Genomic DNA, 7,180 nt, shown 5'->3' with positions numbered 1-7,180 from the left:
GGTTCAATCTTGAAGTGAAACAATCAACTGGTTGTTTCCCATCAATGTTCAAGAAAGTCCATCCTGCAGCCCGATTGGCATCAGTAGAAGATCTGCAGGGTCAACATCCTGGAAACGAAATGGAGATCAGATTGGGCTAAAAGGAGCAAACACACAGAAACCTAAAGCATGGTAGACAGTAGTTTTCATTGAAGTGTATGGCTGTATGATATCTTTATATGAAATAGTTAATGGGAAAGATAAACAGAATATGTAGACCAATCTGCCCAACCTTATCTCGTCTTTCCATTATTATCCATTCCAGTTACTTATCTCAAGAAAATCATGCAATACATGCAAGCTAGAAGGTTTAAGGATTAATTAATCAAGTAAACCAAGAAACTTTGCTGTGGGAGAGGTTGGGGGAAGAATTTTAAACAAATAAAAAGCATGAATTCACGACTTTGCAAAGCCAATGACACTGTACAGGGGATAATAAATTTGATTATTATTAGTCCAAAAGATAACATAATTAAGAAACAACTATTTGCTTTTCTTTTTTTCTTATCAGACAAACAACTTTTTGTTGAAAAGCTTTTAAAATCAACATCTTAAGTACTGTTTATTTTTACTTTCATATATACTTCTCTTTTTAAAAAAAAATTACTAGTTAATCAATTGAATTCTCTTACCTTTTTGTTAGGTTTTCTATTTCTTATAATTAATTTTCTTGAGAAAATATCTTTCCAATTCAAATAAACATAAAATAGCAATAATATTTTAAATTTCTCTATGAAAATTAAGTATTTATTGATTTTGACGTTGTTTAGGAGATAATTGGTAGTACTATATGTTTTTTAAAGTACGAAGGTTGAATTTACCTCTTGATTTATTTTTAAGGGTCAAATATAATTAATTTAATTTTTTTTGACAAATAGTCCTCTAAACTTATTTCCTAATGGTCAAATATACCGAATTAAAATATTTTTACTAAATAATTTTTTGAATTTATATTTAAAAGTCAAATACATCTAATTTAAAAATAATATTTATTTTATTAATTTAGTGATATAATATCTAGTGATGCACTTTACAAGAGTGTGTTTAGTAAAATATAAAGTTCAAATTTAATTGACCTAAAAAGATAACAAATTATAAGCTTATCTATTAAGAAAGTTGAAATTTGACTTATTTAATACTTATTATTTTTAGGTCAATCAATTTTAAATTTTAAATTTTATAAAATACATTTTTATATTGTAGGTCACTATTGTATAGTAAAATAATGAAATAAATATTATTTTATTTTTATAATTCTTTAGAATCTAAAAATCTAACATTATTTCACTTTTTAAAAAAATTTAAATTGGATGTATTTGACAATTGGACACAAATTTAGAAAATTATTTTATGAAAAAAAAATTAAATTAAATATATTTGACCATTGAAGATAAGTTTAAAAAGCCAATTGCTGAAAGGATTAAAATTTATGTATTTAATCATTGGACATAAATTCATGATCAAACAGACCATTTTCTTTTTCTAAAATTTAATTTGTATAGATCTTGAGCAAAATTCGTAATGTTACTTATCATCTGCACAAAATATAGGTCTATGTGTAAAACAATTTAAAATTTTAACTTTATGTTTGTGTTTGTTGATGAATCATAATTAGGGACTTCTTCTTTTTTTTCTTTTTCTAAAAAAGAAAATAATGAAATACAAATGATATATATATAAAATATATAAACGCCTAATAAATACGTTTACCATAAATTAAATCTATTATTAAAGATCTTTGTTTTTGTACTTTAAAAAATGTAATAATTTAATATGTGAATATATCAAATATTTACATTAATAAATGTTTTAGTAACGTAATCAAAAGAAAATACTTTATCATAGAATTAATGTAAGTACGAATTAAACTTATCTCATTAAGAAGAAAAAGAAAAGAAAAAAAAGAAGAAATTTCTATGGTAAGCTTTTGGCGGTTGCTATAGTTTCTTCCTTGGTCAATTCTGCTGAAATGGCGCCGTCTAGCACACCACTCTACCTACGCCAAACTAGCAGAGACCGATGACGCCAATACATACCTCATCTCCGGCCATTCTTGACCTCCAAGAAAACCTCATTTTCATGTATCCACAATTAATATATTGATCAGGTCAATTCAATATTACTCCGCCAAGCAATGAAGGGTCCACATGCAAGTATGGCAGTCCTTCTCTATATATGTTGTTCATATGTACACATATTATACCATCATTTATATTTTATTATTAAATAATTAGTACATATTTTATGAAAGTTGTATTTTTATGAAAAAACTCTTATATAGTCCAAATATATATTATTACTTATATATATATATATCAAATTAATAAATAATTATTATATATAAAATATAAAATATTTATAATATATGTATTATCTTTTTAGTTGATGCAGTATGTACATATGGTGTAAATAAAAATTGATGGTTATGTCTTATGTATATCCGAAGATGCCACATCTTTGCTTACGCGATCTTTCCTGGAAGAACAGTCTTGGAGACTAGCCAATCTGAATATCACACACGTCGATACAAATAGGATAATTTTCTTGGTCGCTAAGCCAGTCCATAAAGTACACGAACTTACTTCTTTTCGTGTCCCCCACAAATTGTATCGTCCAAGTTCACATTACCAGAAGCCTATAAATAACACATTCATTCATTCGTTCATTCATTACTCCTTATCTTCCTGATCATCCTCAACTTCATCGTCTTGTACGAGCTTGTTTTCCTTCTTCTGCTGCAGTGTATATTATACCCACAACTTTAACCGCATCATACTCATATATCTACATTGATTCATTATCTTCTGTTTCAAGCTTAGCCATGGCAACAGCATCTGGTTTTGGAGGAACTACTCTAGCAGAAGTTTATGTCATGAGAAAGTTACATAAAGAAAAGATGAAGGAACTCATGAAGAAAGAAGCAGCAGCAGAGAGAGGAGTTGCTAAGGAAAAGAAAATCAAGAAATCCAGTGGTTCTTTCTTTGGGGTTTTCAAGAAGGGCCATTCTGCCAAAGTCTCTTCAGGTGAAGATCTTGGAAGTTAAGTCTGCATTTGGTTGTCTTGAAGAAAACGCTGTTTCTAGTCATGCTATATATTTGCAGTTTAGGCCTATGATTAACGATTAACATCTTTCTTTAATTTGTTTGAGGATATTAAAGTTCTTAATATAGAAAAGAAAAATCCAAGATGAGGAATGTTATTGTTTTATATGTTTGTTGAAATATTGGATCTCATCTCTTGTAAAAAGATTGTCTTCTCAATTATATTTTGTTCACAATAGCTAATTCTTGTATACCGTTTTCTATTTTAACTAATTCTTTTTTTTTTTCTTTAATTTTTTCAATATTTGAAGAACGGGATTGAGAATCAAAGTCACCTTATATGAAATGAGTACCGTTTTAAATTAGCTCTAAAAGGATTTGGGAAATTCCTTTCAATGATAACAAGTGACATGAGAATCATTAGATGCCCCATTCAACTAAAATTAAAATTTAGATGCCCAATTATTAAAATTTAAAAAGTTCAAGATCCAAATATGTAATTATCTATATACATATATACATATATGTTGCATTGCTATGCTATATATATATATATATGCCGCCCACTGCATGCCACGTATTTGCTTACGCAACAATCTTGGAAACAAGCACTCTGAATCTCACATATGTTTAAACAAACATCAGTCTAATTTTCTTGGTGGCGAAGCCAATCAACAATTTTCTTTTTCCTGCATCATATATTCATGTCTAGATTGATTATCCGGTTTTGGAGGAACTACTCTAGCAGAAGTTTATGTCATGAAAAAGTTACATAAAGCAAAGATGAAGGAATTTATGAAGAAAGAAGCATCGGAGAAAGGAGTTGCTGTTGCTAATGAAAAGAAGAGGAAGAAAATTGCGGTTCTTTCTTCAGGGTCTTCAAGAAGCGTCATTCTGCTAAAGTCTCTTCAAATAAAGATTATGGAAGTTCAGTGTGCCTAAGGCTGTCTTGAAGAAAATACTGTTTCTTGCCATACTAAGGATTATAAATCTTTCTTTTTAATTTATTTTAGGGCTTTTAGTTGGCATATTCAAAGTATTGTAAAAAGAAAATGTTCTCAATTATATATCTTGTTAGACTTCTGGGAATCTTATTCCTGGTACATTTTTCTAATATTAACTTTTCTTTTACATTTAATTTTGTCAATGTTGAAGATGGTGATTGATTTGAGATTCAACTCCACCTTATGAAATTAGTAGCACTCTAAACTAGCACTTTTGCGAGTTGAGTAATTGATTAAGTAATGGAAGTTTCCTAAAGGATTGGGTTTAACCCCAAATCATCCAAAAGGGAGAGTCCTTTATCAGAGCCAAACTTGCAAAAGAATCATTCATCCAATAATAACAAGTGACATGAGAACCATTTACTTTATATATGGATAGAAGAGTCCCACTCTTTTAAGCCTTTTGTACCAACTTATCATATAATTTATTAGGTGTTTTTCTTTCAATGGAATATTATTTTAACTGACACTTACTGAATTGAGATACCAGTTTCATTGTATAATTTCTCTTTCTTTTAGCCCTTTTTGTGCTCCTGAATTGAATTTCAGTTACTTCCATCGCTAATATTTTTCTAATTTGTTACCATTGTTCATGCAAAAAAAAAAAAAAAACACTACCAAAATCTATCTTCAATCACTTTCATGGGCACTTTTCAGGGCTTAAAGGGCAATTTGCCCCCCAAACCTAGACACGATTGCCAATTTATCCATTCTTTAAAACTTTTTAGCCCATCAACCCTCATACTTATCAAAAGTGGTCTAAATACCAATTTTTTAATCTGTTAATGATGCGTGAAATTCAATTTCACTCTAAAGCCTGTAAATTCTTTTTATTGAATAATATTTTGTAAAAAAGTTGATTTTAAAAAAACAAAGTTTCTTATTATTGATTTTTTAGCTAAATCAAAATCATAATGAACAGAAGAAATATTTAAATAAAAAATTAACAATTTTATAACCCAAAACTAAAATCCAGCAAACACCAAATCCTCTGTCTATCTAAAATCAAAACTAAGAATGAAAAAAAAAATTCTTAGAATCAACATAATAAATCGAAACAAAATGCTTTCCTTCTTTACAAACAATCCCACAAATAGTCCCATTTCCTGCATAACATCCACCTCCACCAATTTGTTGTTTTTTTACCGTCCTTAATATCCTCTTCCACTGCCAACATCATATCATCATCACTTCCACTCTTAAATTTGCACATCATATTATTGCTTATGTTCTCTTTTTTTTTTCTTCATGTTGATGACATTCTAGTTCTTGATTTCTTAATCTTGGTCTATATAGTTTTTTTTTTTTTTGTTAATAATCTTCCTGATTTGGGTAGCTTGAAAGACATTGGTACAAATCAAAAGAGATTAGGAGAGAATGGACACAAATCCAAAAGGACTGGTATGAAGATTGAATAAACTCTTCATGGATTTATATTTTATTTATTTATATATATGTATATATTTAATATTTTTAATGAGTAAATCTGAGTTCGCAAGACATGCGCCACTTTAAAGCTAATTGATGGGTAAAATGACCACTTTTGACAAATTGGTGGATAAAATAACAAAAAATTAAAATATAGGTGATTTGTGTATTGGCCCCAATTTGCCCTTTAAGCCGCTTTTCAGTGATACTCTTTTCTTAATATTGGGCTTCCAAACACAGGCAACAAGTATTTTAATGGTTGTAGCCCATCAACTATTGGGCTAGAGTTCATTAAACAAACCCTTTTTTTCTTTTCTTTTCTTTTTTCCTTTTTTAACAAATTCAAAAGAATGCTGTTATTTACAACATGTATTCAGTATATATAAGTAGACCTGTTCATGGGCCGGGCTTGGGCAGGTTCGGGCCGGGCCTGACCGGACTTGACTTTATTTTGAACAAGCCTGAGCCTGCCCAAGCCCGAGAATTTTTTAATATCTTTTAGCCCAAGTCCGAGCTCGAAATTTTTTAAAAAGCTCGGCCCGGCCCGACCAATTGTTAAACCTATAAATACGGATCGGGTCTGGGCGGGTTCGGGTCGGGCTTGGCGGGTTCGGGTCGGGCTTGGCGGGTTCGGGTCGGGCTTGGCGGGTTCGGATCGGGCTTGAGTTTAGTTTTATTTAAATATATTATTAATAACAATAAAATTATAAACAGAAATAATAGGTAGCTAATTGGTATGTAACACTTAATTATAAGTTGAAGGTCGAAAGTTTGAATGCTAGGTATGACGTTTTTTTTTTTCCTAATTAAACTAAACATCGGGCCGGGTCGGGTCTGGTTTGGATTTTTATGAAAATTCCAAGCCCGGCCCGAAAAATTTGGGCTTTTTATGGGTTCGGGTCGGACTAGACTTGTACACAAAAATTATTGTTCAAGGCCGGCCCAAAGAGTGCGGGCCTGGGCGGGTACCCAGGCTCATGAACAGGTCTAGATATAAGTACTGAATTTAGTACAATTTTTTTGGGTGAAATCTGTGAGTTCTAACAGTCAATCTTACATCCCACAAAAAAAAAAAACAGAACTTTTGACTTCTATCCTTCTCCCTATATTAATACAAAATGTAATAGTATATGAATGAATTGGATGACATATAAGAAAATAGATTTTGAGATTCCATGGGAATCATTAAGGTGAAAGAAAAGAAAAAAAAATTATTTCAAAATCCAAAACCCACTTTAACCCAAGAATTATATCTCCTAACTCCCTTAAACCCAATAATTATATCTCATAATGGCATCATTTTCCATTGTAAGCTTCCTTTTTATTGATGGGTCCTGTCCTAAAAACTTTCTCCTTCGAAGTCATTTCTTTAATTACCAAATGTCATATGTACTCATAAAACCCACACTCTATGGGACTCAGGTCAAGAAAGGCACTTACGAATAATAAAACCATTTTCAGAAGATCTTAAAAGTGGGAGTTGTTGAATGATACCCTTTGTCTAAATTCACTTTCTCAATAGCTAGGAAAGATTGCTAATTAGGCAAATGGGTAGGACCCATAATTTAAGATCATCATATTAAGGAGAACCAAATCACTAAAGAAACCCATTAAGCCTACAGTTTTACAACATAATCCCTTTTGTTTTTGTTTGTTTTGCTTTTCTTT

This window comes from Ricinus communis, chromosome 2 (genome assembly GCF_019578655.1).
Source record: "Ricinus communis isolate WT05 ecotype wild-type chromosome 2, ASM1957865v1, whole genome shotgun sequence".
Taxonomy (NCBI): Eukaryota; Viridiplantae; Streptophyta; class Magnoliopsida; order Malpighiales; family Euphorbiaceae; genus Ricinus; species Ricinus communis.
The sequence above is the reverse complement of the archived record's forward strand: the minus strand, read 5'-3'. Positions refer to the sequence as shown.